We start from the raw sequence: 15,474 nt of genomic DNA on the forward strand, positions 1-15,474 counted from the left end.
GGTGTAATTTCCCCATTTAAAATCATCACTCCATTATATATATATACATATGCACACATATATATGTATATATGTATAATATTTATACATAGTATATATTTTTAAATTAATTTCTGAGTCTCATTCCATTTATTTCTCTCTCCTTTCCCTCTCTCTTTCTCTGTGTCTCTGTCTGTGTTGCTCTCTGCCTCTCTGTCTCTTTCTTTCATATATATATATGTATATATATACATATATATGTACATATTTATATGTATGTATGTTTGTGAGTGTATGTATCTGTTTGTGTGTATGTGTGACCATGCTAATGCTTCTATTGCTTTCCCAACTTCTTTACTATTAGATATACCACCTCATATTTCTACCTCATACAGTCCTCCCATTGTCCACCACTGTTAATCATACTGCTCTAATATACTCATTATTTCTTAGTAATTTTATATTGTATAAGTTTTTCCTGGGAAGATCTTCTATTTCTCTCTCATTCCTTACTAGACAGCAAGCCTCAGAGTGAATTGTAAATGAAATATAGATAGTTAAATCCAAAATGATAACATCCACTTCTAAGAAATATGCAATGCTTTCGTACCTTCCTCAGGATGATTGTTTCTAGCTCCATCATCTTAGATGCAAATTTCAGTTTCTTAATAGTTGACTAATAGTCCAGTGTCTAAATGTACTACATTTCATTATCTTGTCATCTAGGGATGGTCATCTGGATTTCTTGTCATTTCTAATTGTCATGAATAGGGAAGCTGTGAACGTGGGTGAGTATTTCTCCCTCCAATAAAGTGTTGAGTCCTTTGGTTGTATGCTCAAGGTTCAGACAGATATACCTTGGAATAAATCTATTTTCCTATTTTTGAGTAATCTCTATTCTGATATTCTTAGCAGTAGGACTAATTTATACTTCTACCAGCAGTAAATAATTGTTCCCATTACATCATTGCTGTTAATAATTGCTATATTTTCTTATATTATTGTTGTCCATTGGGACTGGAATAAAATAAAATTTGAAAGTACTAAAATTATTTCTTTTGAAAGTGGGCTATATCTGGGAGTTTAGTTCGTAAGAATGTTTTTGAGTCTTGCTCCTCCTCCTCTCCCTCTTCCTCTCCTTCTTCCACCTCTTTATCCTCGTTTTTTCTTCCTCCTCCTCCTTCTCCTCCTTCTCACCTGTCTCTTCTTCTTCCTCTTTCTCCTCTTCCTCTTCTTATTCCTCTTTTTCCATTTCCTCCTCTTCCTTCTTCTTCATTTTTGTTTTTGCTTGTTTGGTTGGTTTTGTTCGAGATAGTTTCTCTGTTAAGTCCCGTCTGTCACAGCCCTCACTCTGTAGACCAGGCTGCCCTAAAACTCAGAGATCTACCTACCTCTCCCTCCCCAGTTCTAGGATTAAAACCATGTGCCACTGCTCCCTAGTGACCCTTCTTTCGGCAATATGCCCCTACTTGGTTTTCCAAATCTTGTTCATTTAGAGGTTATAACACTTTTTTGCTAAACAGCACATAATTGACCTGGTGTGTTAACTCTTTGGTAATTTTCTATAATGATATCATAAGGTAACATAAATGAACTGTATTACTAAATAGAATAAATTTATTGTCTTGGAGATATAGAGTCCAGTATCTCAACAACATGATGTCCTCATAGCTGTACTTCCTCTCTTATTGCCAAGGAATGAGTAGCTTATCATGCTTCTTCACTCTGATGGTTCCCTGATTAGAAGACCTTTGTGCTCTCTGTTATATACCATTGTGTGCGAAATATACTCCATTTAAATCAAATGTTAGTTATATCATAAAAATGGCCCCATAGACTCATCTGTTTGAATGATTGTCTCATATGAGCAATGGTGGAACTATTTCGGGGTGTGTCCTTTTTGAATGAAGTGTGTTAGTGTAGAAGGAGGTTTTCAGGTTTCAGATACTCAAGCTAGGCCTACTGTTGCTTTCACTTTTGCTACCTGTAGATCAAGATATAGAACTCTCAGCTTCTCCAGCCTCATGTTTACCTGCATGCTGCAGTGTTTGCAACCATCAAAATAATAGACTAAACCTCTGAAATCATATATCACACTCAATTGATTTTTTTACCCTTTATCAGAGTTGCTTTGGTCATGGTTTTTCTTCACAGCAATAGAAATCCTAACTAAGAAACCATGCAAAAATCAAAACCTAGACCAAACCCAAAAAGCAACCAAAAAAAAAAAAAAACAGTTTAAGAATAAAAAATTCTTTCATGACAAAACATAAATATTAACATTATTCATTCAGTGATTCTTGAATGTTAACTTATAGAGCTAATATTACAAAAAGACCCTGGTGCTGAAAAACAGGGATGTACACTAATAGCACAGAGAATTCAAAGATATGTTCCCATAACCACTGCCCCTTTATGCTGGCATAGGTCCAGAAGTCATAACATTGGGAAAAAAAAAAACCCTTCCATCTTTAAGAAACCATTCTGAGAACAATGGAATGATTCTTATAAACAATGGTTTACAAGGGAAAGAAAGATCTTTATGATTCAGAGTTAAAACTTTAAAATCAAAACAAACAAACAAACAGTATTCCTCACTCCAAGTGGATGAAATTTCCCTGCAGTGACTAAAACTCTAACTAATGGAGAAGAATGTATGGAACAACCTTTAAGGCACATAGTTAAGGACTTTGTAAACTTAACTGATTGGTCAGAAAGATCAATAGTTGACATATAAGACCTGCCTCAAACAAAAGATTTTGTACAATGATAGCAGACGTAACTCAATCAAGTGCAATTGCAATATGAAGTAGGAGTGTGCGGGGCGCGCGCGTAGTGATCTCGCCGGCAAAAAACACACACACACGCACGCACACACACACATCACACACACGCCAGAATCCTTCCGTATGAACACGTTTATTTCCCCAAAACCAAGATGGTGGAAGAAGACGAGAAGGCATGGGAAAGCACTGCCTATATACCCCAGAGCGGGGTATTCACCCCCTGATTGGCTGCTTACTCGTAGCGCGCCAAACGCCGTGGGATGGGCTTAGCTTTGGCGGGCTTACCATGGCACATGCGCAGTTTACTTGGTACTAGGAAGAATTACGGGCGACAGCGCCACCTAGCGATGGCGGACTTTGTCAGCTCTTGTGGCGGCTCCCAACATCTGCCCCTTTTTGTTTAAATATAGAGGGTGGCAGAGGTCCCTGGGAAGGTTTCGTAACTCCCAATTTTGGGGGGTCTCACGGCGGGTCTGAGTCTCTTTAGAGGGCGGTGCTCAAACTCTTACCCGTCACGGGGTCAGCCTCCCCACCCGAGGCTGCCCTGTCTTAGGTGGCCGAGACTTATCCGTCCACTCCGTTATTGACTTACCAGACCTTCTATCCGTGGAACGAACACCTTAGTGGGCAGGGACTGTGTATAGAAATGTTTGAGGCTTTACAGGGTGTCTTTACCAGAAGCCCTTGGGTACAGCGGCTGAGGAATCTGTCCTTGGCCTGTCTAGTATGGTATGACTCAAACCCAAGGCCTGATCAAGCAAATTCCATCTTGGGGGAATAAGCGATCAAAGAACCAACAGTTTAAAACCGTCTCCCTTACCCTACCAGGTGCAATGGAAACGAGTCCTCCGGGTGCAAGGGCTAAGGGGAACAGAAAGAGATGCAAACACCCATCCCTGTGCAATGGAGTCATCTCCTAGGGGTGCAAGGGCTGTTTGTCTCAAAATTCAGGTACCACAGCTATACAGACAAGAATCAGCCAGGCCAAGACTCCTCACTGACCCAGTGTAAAGGGCAAATGTTCTGGGGTGTAACGCTGATGGCCCAACATTAGCACCACCACTCGTGAGGGGGAGACTGCTTATAATTGAGGCAGTGATAACCACACTGCAGGGGAAGCCCCTAGTACTTTGGAAGCGCCTGTGCAAAAATAGCCTTGTCAAGATTATGTTGAGCTCTGAGTTTGCAACCAACCAAAAGATGAATACTAATCCACAACTGGGGTATACCAAACCGGCCTACTCCCACCCACTTAAAAAAGGGAAGAAAAGGAAAAGAAAGGAAGAAAGCTGAAGAATTCTGGGAGGACAGTCCCTCAGTCAGGGACAGATCCACGCGCGTCTGAGTTGATGTTCACCACAGCTGCTCTCAATTTTCTGAGTGTCTCACTGAAGTTTTCTGAGCAGTTTCCTGTAAGATACTGAAACAATTTTCTGGACAGATTAGTTACACGAGTAAAGTTTTTATACTGTACACTGGTGATGTAAAGTGTACCCAGTTTTCTCTCACATCTCAATTGGGCTAGTTGAAAGAGGATATCTAATCTCTCTCTCATTAAATCAAGGCGTTGATTAAGGATCATTAGCCCGCCTTTTAGTAGGGTACTGGCGGAGGTTTGAAGGTTAACAGTCTCTGCCACCGTGGCTGACAATTGGGGGTAGTGCCCACCTGAACAGAAGTTGACATAGTAATCTCAGTGGCAGTGGCGGTAACGGCACTAATTAATATCGTCGTCACTATGGCTGCAGTTATACCAATCTCCTTTTTGTCTAAATAATGACAAAGTGGAATGAGTCTCCACGGGGATGGGAACCCATCGCGTGACTCTGGCAACCATAGTGCGAGTGAATCTTTAGAATTCCAACACTGGGACATCCAGCAGGTTTTATTGGGACAATTCTTAAAGGTGGAATTTGATAAAATAAACAAAAATACTAGGAACCTGTATCCCTTGGATCAGTACAAGGGCTATCATCAGAGCCTGGAGGGTCTGTCTGGGTGTCACTTTCCAGTATCGCGAGTCGCCTCGTCAGCCGCTCTGGTAGCCAAAACGGATTGTCTTCTTCCTGTGGAAACACACAGACCGCTCCCCTGGCTTTTATTAAAATAGAATCTGGACCTTTTCATTGTCCGGTCAAGATGTCTTTTTATTTGACCATTTCTTTTGGCCTGTCAAGCTGAAAGTGAGGTTTTAGCCAATTAATCTCTGTTAACAACTTTTGAGAATCACTTTTCTGGAGCAACAAGTACTCTAAAATCTTAAAGCTCGTTGTACTAGAGCAAGGGCTTGTGGAAAACTCTTTTAGAGAGATCAGCCAATAAAATATACAACGAATAATATATAATGAGAGATTTAAACGCTTTAACCTTTTGTATTAAAGCAACAACAAATTTTTTAAGGCCATTAATCATTCTTTGAGGCAAGCTTTTTTAATGAATGGCTTCATGGGCTCTCAAAAATCACAAGCAATTTCACTTAATGTAAACCTCTCACCTTTACCAGGAGGTAAAGGAACTGTATAGAACAATCTTTTAAATCTATAATAATTTTTTATATGCATTTACTTGAATGGCAGCTGGAGTAGGCAAGTCAGGCTGTAGTGTCCCATTAGTCTTATAAATCTTAAATTTGAACTTTCTCTGTGTAGCCCTGGCTGTCTTGGAACTCACTCTGCAGACCAGGCTGGCCCTGAACTCAGAAATCCGCCTGCCTCTGCCTCCCAAGTGCTGGGATTAAAGGCGTGCGCCACCAACGCCCGGCTTCAGTGTTTTTTGGATTAATTGAATAACCAACTCCTTTTAGCTGAGTGAAGTATCAAATAAAGCCAAGCTGAAGGCAATCTTGTCCTCCAATAATTGTTAATTAGCCCCAGTATCTATCAATCTTTTAAAACCCTTTTTCTTTTAATTATTAATTTAAGATTAGGTTTTTAGTTACTGATAAGACCTAATACACATCAGAGGAACCAAGGCCATTTTGTCTCTATCACACCCAACAATTTTGGCCTGGCCCAAAAGCTGTTTTGAATTTCTTTGAGTCTGAGGCTGACACCTCCCTAAGGAACAAGCAAGGCAATAAACAAATTCTAGAGAACACCCTTTTTGAGGCGGGACAGGACAATAGGAATGTCTGAAATCTAAGCTCCTGTCTCAACTACTCTGTTATAGTCTTAATTTAAATGTAAATGTTTTAATCTTGGCCTATATCCTGAGGCCTGGCCCAAGGATTATCCTTCTTGTACCAAGGACAGGTGTGTCAGGTAACCTTGGTCACCTGGCTGTTGTTTAAGTCTCTGTTCCTGGGACAGTCACTTTAAAAACTATCTAAATTTCTACATTTAAAACACCCCCCATCTCTATGGCTCTGTGCAGTTATGGCCAGACCCTGATTGTATGAGGGTGCAATTTCATTGCAAAGACAAGTATCTAAGTCTGTCTTTGCTTGTATGATTTGAGGGCTGTGTGGGCAGTTTAACCTGATTAACATCACACTGACCTTGTCTTACAAGCACGTTAAGATCTCAGCCTGTATGTCTTAATTTAAATGTAAATGTTCTAAATCTCTAGCAGGCCAGTACTGTATCACAACTTGTTATAAATATTTTTATTTAACTCTACCTGCTGCCCCCCCCCTTTCTATCACATGGGCGAATCAAAAAAAAAAAATTTTTAAACTCAAGATTAAAACTGCCAACTGCAGCCAATGGAATACTGGCAGTTTAACTAAACTTTTAAATATCTTTTGTAGCATTAGAGTGTAACCATTAATTTTGAGAAGCAAAAGCAAAACTAATCCAAACAATCTATCTTCTCTAAAATCAACACCAAGCAGACCACCCCTATGCTATAACGTTTTGCCGCCAATTCTCTACACATGAATGCATGAAGCAGCTTTTAATCTCATTGAAGAGACATTGGTCTAAAATCTTACTTTCTATATACCTGGTTTCTGAACGACTCCAACACTGAGCTAGTTCCACGCCACCTTTTGTTATCAAAGTTGTAAATTTTTAATTACACCCAATAATTTAAGCCAATAGTCTATAACCAAGACATGTAGAACATTTTTATACTTTTAAAACCAATCTGAAACAACAATGAAATGGCTATATATCTTATTTTTAGATCAAACAAAATTTCTTGTCTTTCTAGCTGTAATTTCAAGAGAAAAGCACCTTGTCACAGAGGTTTTTCTAGGACAAAACGACTCTTAGCTTCCTTATAAAACCCAAAATGCTGCTGGTCTCTTTTAAAAGCAGCTTATGTCAACCTCGATTCCTGAAAAGACTTTTTTTAGCTCCCAAAGGTTGGATCAAGCAGTTTTAACGATCTTTCTTTTTGAACACGTAACAAACACAGAACATTTAGACAACGAAACAAAAGGCAAACACAACACGTGGACATTGGCGCGCCAAGGACAAACAAAGAACTTTTAGGAGCTACAGAGAAGTTCAGGACGTCTCCCGAATTCTCTGTTTCTAGATGAACTCTGAAATAGCCTTTTCATTCCTTTTGTTGACACAGCTCAGAGAGAGGGCACCTGTATTTTTTTTAAAACTCTTTCTCTCTCTCTCATATTTAAAATGTAACTTTTCATCTCGTTCATTGGAGATTTAGCGGGTAGCTAATTTAACACTTCAATACCCTGCTTTCTAATTCTTTTTAACCCTGCTCTTCCCACCTGAAGCGGCCGCAGGCAATGCCTGTTTAGAATTCTCCTGACCTATGTTTCGCTATTACCTCCTAGGCAAAATCCTCATTCACCTAGACTGACTCTCCCGAAACATTTTTCTTGTAAACACAGCCTCTAATTGACCGTCACTAACGCAAGAACTCGATCTCGTGGCGGCGGCTGTCTATTCGGCTGGCATCTATCCTCCCCATCCCTCTCTACATCTGAGTCCTCTGACTCGGAAGTTAGCCCCTCCGACTCAGAGCTATCACGCCGTAAAAACCCCGGCTCCTTTACCAGATACGGAGGTTTCTTTCTGAGGCTTACTTTCCTTCCGTCTCTCCCGAGAGTGTTCTTCCTCTCCTCTCTCATCCCCGTGGGTTGGTCCTCGGGGAGGCCTGATTTCTTAAATATGTCCCTTTTCTCTTTTCTTTTCTGACTTTTTAAGCGCTTCCATTTCTCTGTCTCTGTTTCTGACATGTGGGCCCATAATTCGTCTATCACTCCCCAGCCCGCCGCCATAACCGAGCAGCTTTTCTCATCCTGCAAAACCAGAAGGAAGAGTACCAGCACTGTCTGGGGTGGGAGGCGAAAAAAATCAAGACCAGACATTATCTCTCAGAGAACATTACCCCGTCATACGGTTCTGGATTCACTCCACGCGTGAGAAAACGAGCGGAGGGTCTTCTTTAAGCAGCGCCGGCGATCGATGGATTTTCCCGGGTTTCACGGCACCAAATGTGCGGGGCGCGCGCGTAGTGATCTCGCCGGCAAAAAACATACACACACGCGCGCACACACACACATCACACACACGCCAGAATCCTTCCGTATGAACACGTTTATTTCCCCAAAACCAAGATGGTGGAAGAAGACGAGAAGGCGTGGGAAAACACTGCCTATATACCCCAGAGCGGGGTATTCACCCCCTGATTGGCTGCTTACTCGTAGCGCGCCAAACGCCGTGGGATGGGCTTAGCTTTGGCGGGCTTACCATGGCACATGCGCAGTTTACTTGGTACTAGGAAGAATTACGGGCGACAGCGCTACCTAGCGATGGCGGACTTTGTCAGCTCTTGTGGCGGCTCCCAACATAGGAGGAGGCAGAAAATTTTGTGAGCTATACTTTTAACAAGAGTATTATTGATTAGGTTAGCTGTTCTTAAGCTTTTCAACACTATGAGTCTTTAAAACAGTTCCTCATGTTAGGGGGACCTCCCAGCCATAAAATTTTGTTGTCGTCCTACTTCATAATAGTATTTTTGCTACTTTTTTTGGAGATAGAAACTTGCTAAAGGGAAGGTGACCAATAGGTTGAGAACTATTTACCTCGGTTATAAAAACATAAAGAAACTAAATGTCAGCAAAATAAACAATTCAATTAAAAGTTGTCCCTTGAAGCTTGGGTAAGAATGCAGATCCGAGTCCCCAATATTTTATATAAGAAAACAATGAAGATGATATTCAGTAAATGTGGTTTTTGTTTGTTTGTTTTTCAAGAATAAAAATGTGTAAATGACCTTACTAATCCAGTGAATATCTCTGCATCAAAAAAAAAAAAGCTGTTATCAAAGCTCATCTAGAAGACAATGAATAGGATCATTGGTGACATCAAGAAATAAATGGGATAATAAGACATTTCAAACTTATCAAATAAAATGAACTCAGTTTTTAAGTTGGGAATCTTTCTTCTCTTCTATACCTATTATCTTTAGGTTTGCATGCTCTTCTCATTGTATCCTGGATTTCCTAGATGTTTTGAGTTAGGAGCTTTTTGCATTTTGCGTTTTCTTTGAGTGTTGTGTCAATGTTTTCTATGGTATCTTCTGTACCTGAGATTCTCTCTTCTATCTCTTGTATTCTGTTGTTGATGCTTGCATCTATCACTCCTGATTTCTTTCCTAGGTTTTATATCTCCAGGTTTGTCTCCCTTTGAGATTTCTTTATTGTTTCTATTTCCATTTTTAAATCCTAAATGGCTTTGTTCAATTCCTTCACCTGTTTCTTTGTGTTTTCTTGTAATTCCTTAAGGGATTTTTGTGTCTCCTCTTTAAGAGCTTCTACCTGTTTACCTGTGTACTCCTGTATTACTTTAAGGGAGTTATTTATGTTCTTCTTAAAGTCCTCTATCATCACCATCATCATCATCATCATCATCATCATCATCATCATCGGTGATTTTAAATTCAAATCTTGCTTTTCTAGTATTATGGGATATCCAGTACTTGCTATTGTAGGAGAACTGGGTTCTGATGATGTCGTGCCCCCTTGGTTTCTGTTGCTTATATTCTCATGCTTGTCTCTTGCCATCTTCCCTCACTGTATCTAACTGGAGCCTGTCCCTTCTCTGATCCTGGTGTGTCAGAACTCCTCAGAGTCCAGCTGTCTGTTATCCTGTGATTCTGAGATCCTGGGTGTGTCAGAACTTTTGGAAGTCAAGCTGCTTCTGAGATCCTGAAATCCTGGTGTGATCAAGCTCCTGAGATACTGTTATCCTGGGTGTGTTAGAGCATCTGGGTGTCTAGCTTCCTCTGAATGTTGTGGGACTGGGTGTGGAGGTAGTATTCAAGGTCTGCTCAGGGCAGCAGCTCAGACTGGAAGGAACTGGTGCCACTGGCTGGGTGTGCTTCCTGCATCCCTGGATCCTGGGGGTCCCAGTTACTACCAGCGTTGGGGCAGATGTTTTGGCCCCCTCATCGATGACCCTGGGCATATTATAGCACCTAGGAATCGAGCTTCCTCTGGGTGTTGTGGGACTTGGTTAGGTGTTAGCACCCATGGTTGAAAGCAATCTAAATATGGAAGTTTATACCTCTAACAGTATGTACTAAAAAACCAGAGCGATCTCCATAAAAAAAAAACAAAAACCAAAAACCAAAAAACAAAAAAACAACCAACCAGCCGAACAACCCCCACAAACACAACAACAACAACAACAAAAACAACAACAAACCAACCAAACAACGAAACAACCAACCAAGCAGACAACCACCCACCCAACCAACCAACCAACCAACCAACCCACAAACACATTAATGCCTTCCAAAAATTTAAAGTCTAAAATCAATGAGGGAAAGAAGTCATTTAGACTGAGACAGAAATTTATCTATTGGAAATAACAACAAAACAGAGGCTCTGGTTTTTGAGAGTGTATACACAACTAAGGAAACCCTTGGTCACAGTAACCAAATGAGAGTGAGGAGACATGTATATGGTATTTTAAAATGTTATTTATAACTCCATTTATTATTAATATGACCTGGCCAGCCTCCAGTAAATGAGGCAGAGTTCTATGGATTTTTTTCTTCTTTTCTTTTTCCTATGTAATTTTAAAATCAGACTTTGCACAATCCATGGGTGAATTACATTTAGTAAACTTTCCTATAGGTTAGACTGGTTAATCCCCTAGGTGTGCTCTTCAAGTACTTGCTATTTGAGTCTCACCAGCATTATTTCTACTCCACCATCTTGTCTGAAGGGTCCAGTTTCCCTGACTACATGTTCATGATCCATCTAGCCTCATGGAGGCCTTCTCCTCCCTCTGTTTTCTGTCTTTGTCCCTTCAGCCTTTCTCTTTTCTCCTGGTCTTGACCTGTGATCCTAGCACCTATTCTCTACCCACCTCTATTCTCCCGAGACAGTTATTGGTTGTAGCTCCTTTGATTCAACAATAGATTTAAGTTGGAGTTCAATGTTTACACAACAATGACTGTTGTATGTGAGAATCTGCTCATCTGTAGCAACCAGATTTGTGGTTCATAATTTATCATTTTTGTACACGGCAAGAGCAGACCAACTCTCAGCAGAGATACATATTATTAAATACTTAGAAAAGGAAGCCCTTAAAACAAACATCCATAGAATTCATGAATTCCTCAATTCACACATATGAACAATATATTCCAATAACATGTACAATCTAAAAAAATAAATAAATTTGTGAATACATATCACTTACCTAAATCAGATACAATATTTACTGAGATCTCTAGTAAGAAGTAGGTTTGAGGCAGTAATTAACACTCTCACACTAATAAACATTGTATCCTTAATTTCATAAAGTGTTTCCTAAATGGAAAATGCCACACATTTTGTGACAGAGAAAGACATTTGAGAAGTTTCTCCATCCTGTATTCTTCCTGAGACCATCTCATGTTTAATAGAATTTTGTTTCCTTGATGGAGAATCCCATGGAAAGTTACCCAATTCTATTCTAGGAACCTGATATGGAATGTGATCTGCTATCTGGGCTTCCTTGTGTGGCATGAATGGGAGAAGAAGCACCTAGCCTTCCAGAGGCTTGAAGTGCCAAAGTAGGAGGATACCCAGGGCCCCCACACCTGCTCAGAGGAGAAGGAGTGGGATGATAGGGAAAGGATTATGAGAGGGGTGTGCACTGAGCAGGATGTAAAATCAATATGTAAATTCAATCAATCAATAAATATAATTAATATAAAAAGGATGCCCTAGTTAACTTCTTTTAGATTCTTTTAAACTGCCTATTCCTGTAATCTCTCTTGTGCAGTTAGAGAGGGAGATGCCAGGATGTGTTTTTTGGCCTTTAAAAGTATTTTCCTATAGCTGGGAGTGCTGGTGGTTCACTCTTTAATTCCAGCACCTGGGAGGCAGAGGTAGGTAGATTTCCTTGAGTTCCAGGCAAGGCTGGTCTACAGAGCACGATCCAGGCCAGCCAGGGTTTTTAAGGAGAGAAACCCTGTCTCTAAAAACAAAACTAACAAAGGATTCTCTTCTAAATAATGGGGCTATACTTGTGTCCTCAGTATTTGAGTGTAGATCCCGTAGGCTGGAATAAAGACTTTCAATTGGATATAAACTGAATCTGGGTGATCATCTCTGCTAGGATCTGCATAACAACTCTGGGTCCTGAGCATAATAAAGTTTTCCTGTAACCAGAACTACATGATTTCTCTCTACTGCCTAAATTTCATTGTTTTAGAATGTAATATGTATACTTCCGAAGTAGAAGATTCAACAAAAATCTTACCCAGTTATGGACTCAGTACGCTACAATTATGACCTTCCACACAAGATGTTCTCACAGGCAAAGTAGCAGTATGGCTGTTTCTGAGAAAAAGGTAATTTCTAATTGGACTTGAGGCCAACCCCACAAGAGACAGTCCTGGCCTGGTAGTGTAAACTGCCCAAAGGCCCATGGTTTTGTGGTTCTTTCTCTAAAATCACATTTATTCATGTTATTAATTTGTTAAGTTGTTATGTGATCAATCTTTCTTCAAAATATTTATATTTTTCCATGTGGTAGCAATGGTCTCAGTCTCTTTCAGAGAAGTTTCTTTTTGCAAAGGGCATTGATTAATTTATGGGTGAAACCACTCAGTAAAGAATTCAATGTGCTCATCTCAAAGTGGATTTGGACAACACCATAAAGAGATTGTAAGAAACACAAAATCCATTGGACAGAGTGAAATGCTGTGATTCACTTTGTTCTCAGGACCAAGGGTTGCTCCCCTCACTGACTTCCAACAAGGATATCCTCTGTCACATATGCAGCCAGAGTCATGTGTCCCTCCATGTGTACTCATTGGCTTGTGGTCCAGTCTCCAGGATCTCCAGGGGTTCTGGCCAGTTGACACTGTTGATCCCCCCATGGGGCTGCAAACCCCCTCAACTCCTTCAGTTCCTTCTCCATTGTTATATCATGTTATGTTATAAGCTGGTTTTTTTTCGTTTGTAAGTTAAACATGACATAAGGAGTTATGTTGGTGCTTTTATTGATACAGGTAGACTTCTGATGGCTAAAGCTCATTGTAAATTTAGTAGCACTCCAAATTAAGTGAACAAAATGTAAATTATATGCAAATAATGGAGAAACAAAGGAAATAGCAATTAAAGGAAAATTTATAGGACTTCTTGCCTACATCATAAATTTGATAAGTCTAAAATGAATAACTGTACAATGTATCTTGAATGACTTAAAAACCAAAATCACTGATACCTCTTTTCTGTGAGCATTTTGTTTTAGTACATGTTTTCTTATTTATTTTTCTGTTTTCATTTTTGAGAGAGAGAGAGAGAGGCAGAGAGAGAGAAGAGACAGACAGAGAGAAAGATGGGCTACAAGAGTTGTGTGGGTAAGGAATTGTGGAGGATTTGGGAAGAGATTTGTATGATAACATTTAGATAAAATGGAACAGATCAATCAGTACCCACCACAATGTAGACAGGAAATATTATTCATGTTCAGGACTGAAATTACTGAAGAAACAATCAAAAGGTAAAGCAGTCAAGAAACTAAGAACTATTGTTTGATAAGATTAAAATACTGAGAACAGTTTAGCCAAACTAACTGAAAGAAAAAGAGAAGGAATGCAAATTAATAATATCGGAGATTATAAATATCACATCACAACATGCAGTGAGATAACTCACATACTGGTAAGAATACTTTAAAATCCTATACTCCATCAAACTGGAACACCTCAAAGAAATGAATCAATTTCTAGATGTAAACAGCCTACTGAACTTGTATGAAGATTTTAAAAAGGCAGTTGAACAGACCCATCTGATCCAATTTTGTGTCCTCCAATGTGAGAAAACAAGAGACATTTCAAAATTCTGATCTAAAAATGGAAGATTGCTCAGTCTGAAAGAAAATAACACACTGATTCCTTTGAAGAAGATAGGCACAATGTTTTCAATACATTTATTGCGTATAAAATGCAAGAGCACTTCAATACATTATCTACTCTAGTCAAGTCAGATTGAACTGAAAGTCGTGAACATTGTAAAACATAAAGAGGTTAAAGAACCAGAATCTCCTGATTATCTCATTAGGCACAGAAATGTCCTTTGACAAAATCCAAGATTCATCTATGACATAAGAATTCCTGCCACTATATATCCTCAGTCACACTTGTCACTAGATAGATGAATGCAGCTTTGAATGCTTTTATCACAAAGAAATGGTAGATATTTGAGGTGATCCAGATGCTAATCACTGTGATTACTTTCACTTTTCAATATAGATGAGCATGGGATTTCACATTTGACCCAGAAAGTATGTACAAATATGTGTCAATGAATGTCTAAAACAGATAGTGTAATACGGGATACAATGATAAGGAATTACGGTCTCCATATACTTAATCTACAAGCATAGTCTCCTGTAGGCATTGGAGAGATGGAGGTCCTCTTCTCTGACTGAGGAGGACAGTATCTTCAGGTCAAAAACATTTCTCCTTTTTCCAATATGGCTCTTTACATTTGAAATACCTGCTTTTTTCCTAATTGTATTACCATTGGCTCTCAGATGCTTTTCCATTGTTATTTTAAGAGTTTAATTGGGATTTGCATTTTATTTTCAGAAGACAACTGATTTGCTAATATTTATTCTATACATTATAAAATTTGAAATATTCAAGACATCATTTATGCATGTTTAAATATTTACATATTTCATCAAGTGTCTATGTTTATTCATCACTTTTACCTGCATAGAAACATGCCTGTACCTGTGCCTGAGTACTTGAAGTCAGTGACACACTTAGGTGTCATTTATCTCTTTCAAGCATATGGGTTTTAATGACTAAGTTCTATTCACAATATTTTATCGAAGCTCCATTATCTTGCTCTTACACCTAATGTGTAAGTACAAATGTCACAACCCTTAATTGAAAGTCCTTTTGTTTTCTGTTGAAAGAATATTGAGATAAAATTCTACTTAAGCTTAAAATCAGGTCCTCATGATCCTAAAAGTCTATGATAAAACTCTGGGATCATCAGAGTTATCAGCTGTGACAGAGGACAACCTGTGTCACTCCAGTTCACTTCTGGAATGAATAGATACATCCCTGATATAACTAAGAGAAAATAACTACATTGAGTAGCTCTGTCCACTGGGAGGACAGATCAAAGGGAAGGATGAGGGGATAGTCAACCAGGGCTTTAGAATGTATCTTATATACCCAAAGTTGAGAATCTAGAAGTCCCTTAGGAAAGGGTTGAGTGAAATTGGTGGTCTCACATCCATGAATCAACAACAATCAGGTAGACTGTTTC

This window comes from Grammomys surdaster, unplaced genomic scaffold, assembly GCF_004785775.1.
Source record: "Grammomys surdaster isolate TR1022 unplaced genomic scaffold, NIH_TR_1.0 125450, whole genome shotgun sequence".
NCBI lineage: Eukaryota > Metazoa > Chordata > Mammalia > Rodentia > Muridae > Grammomys > Grammomys surdaster.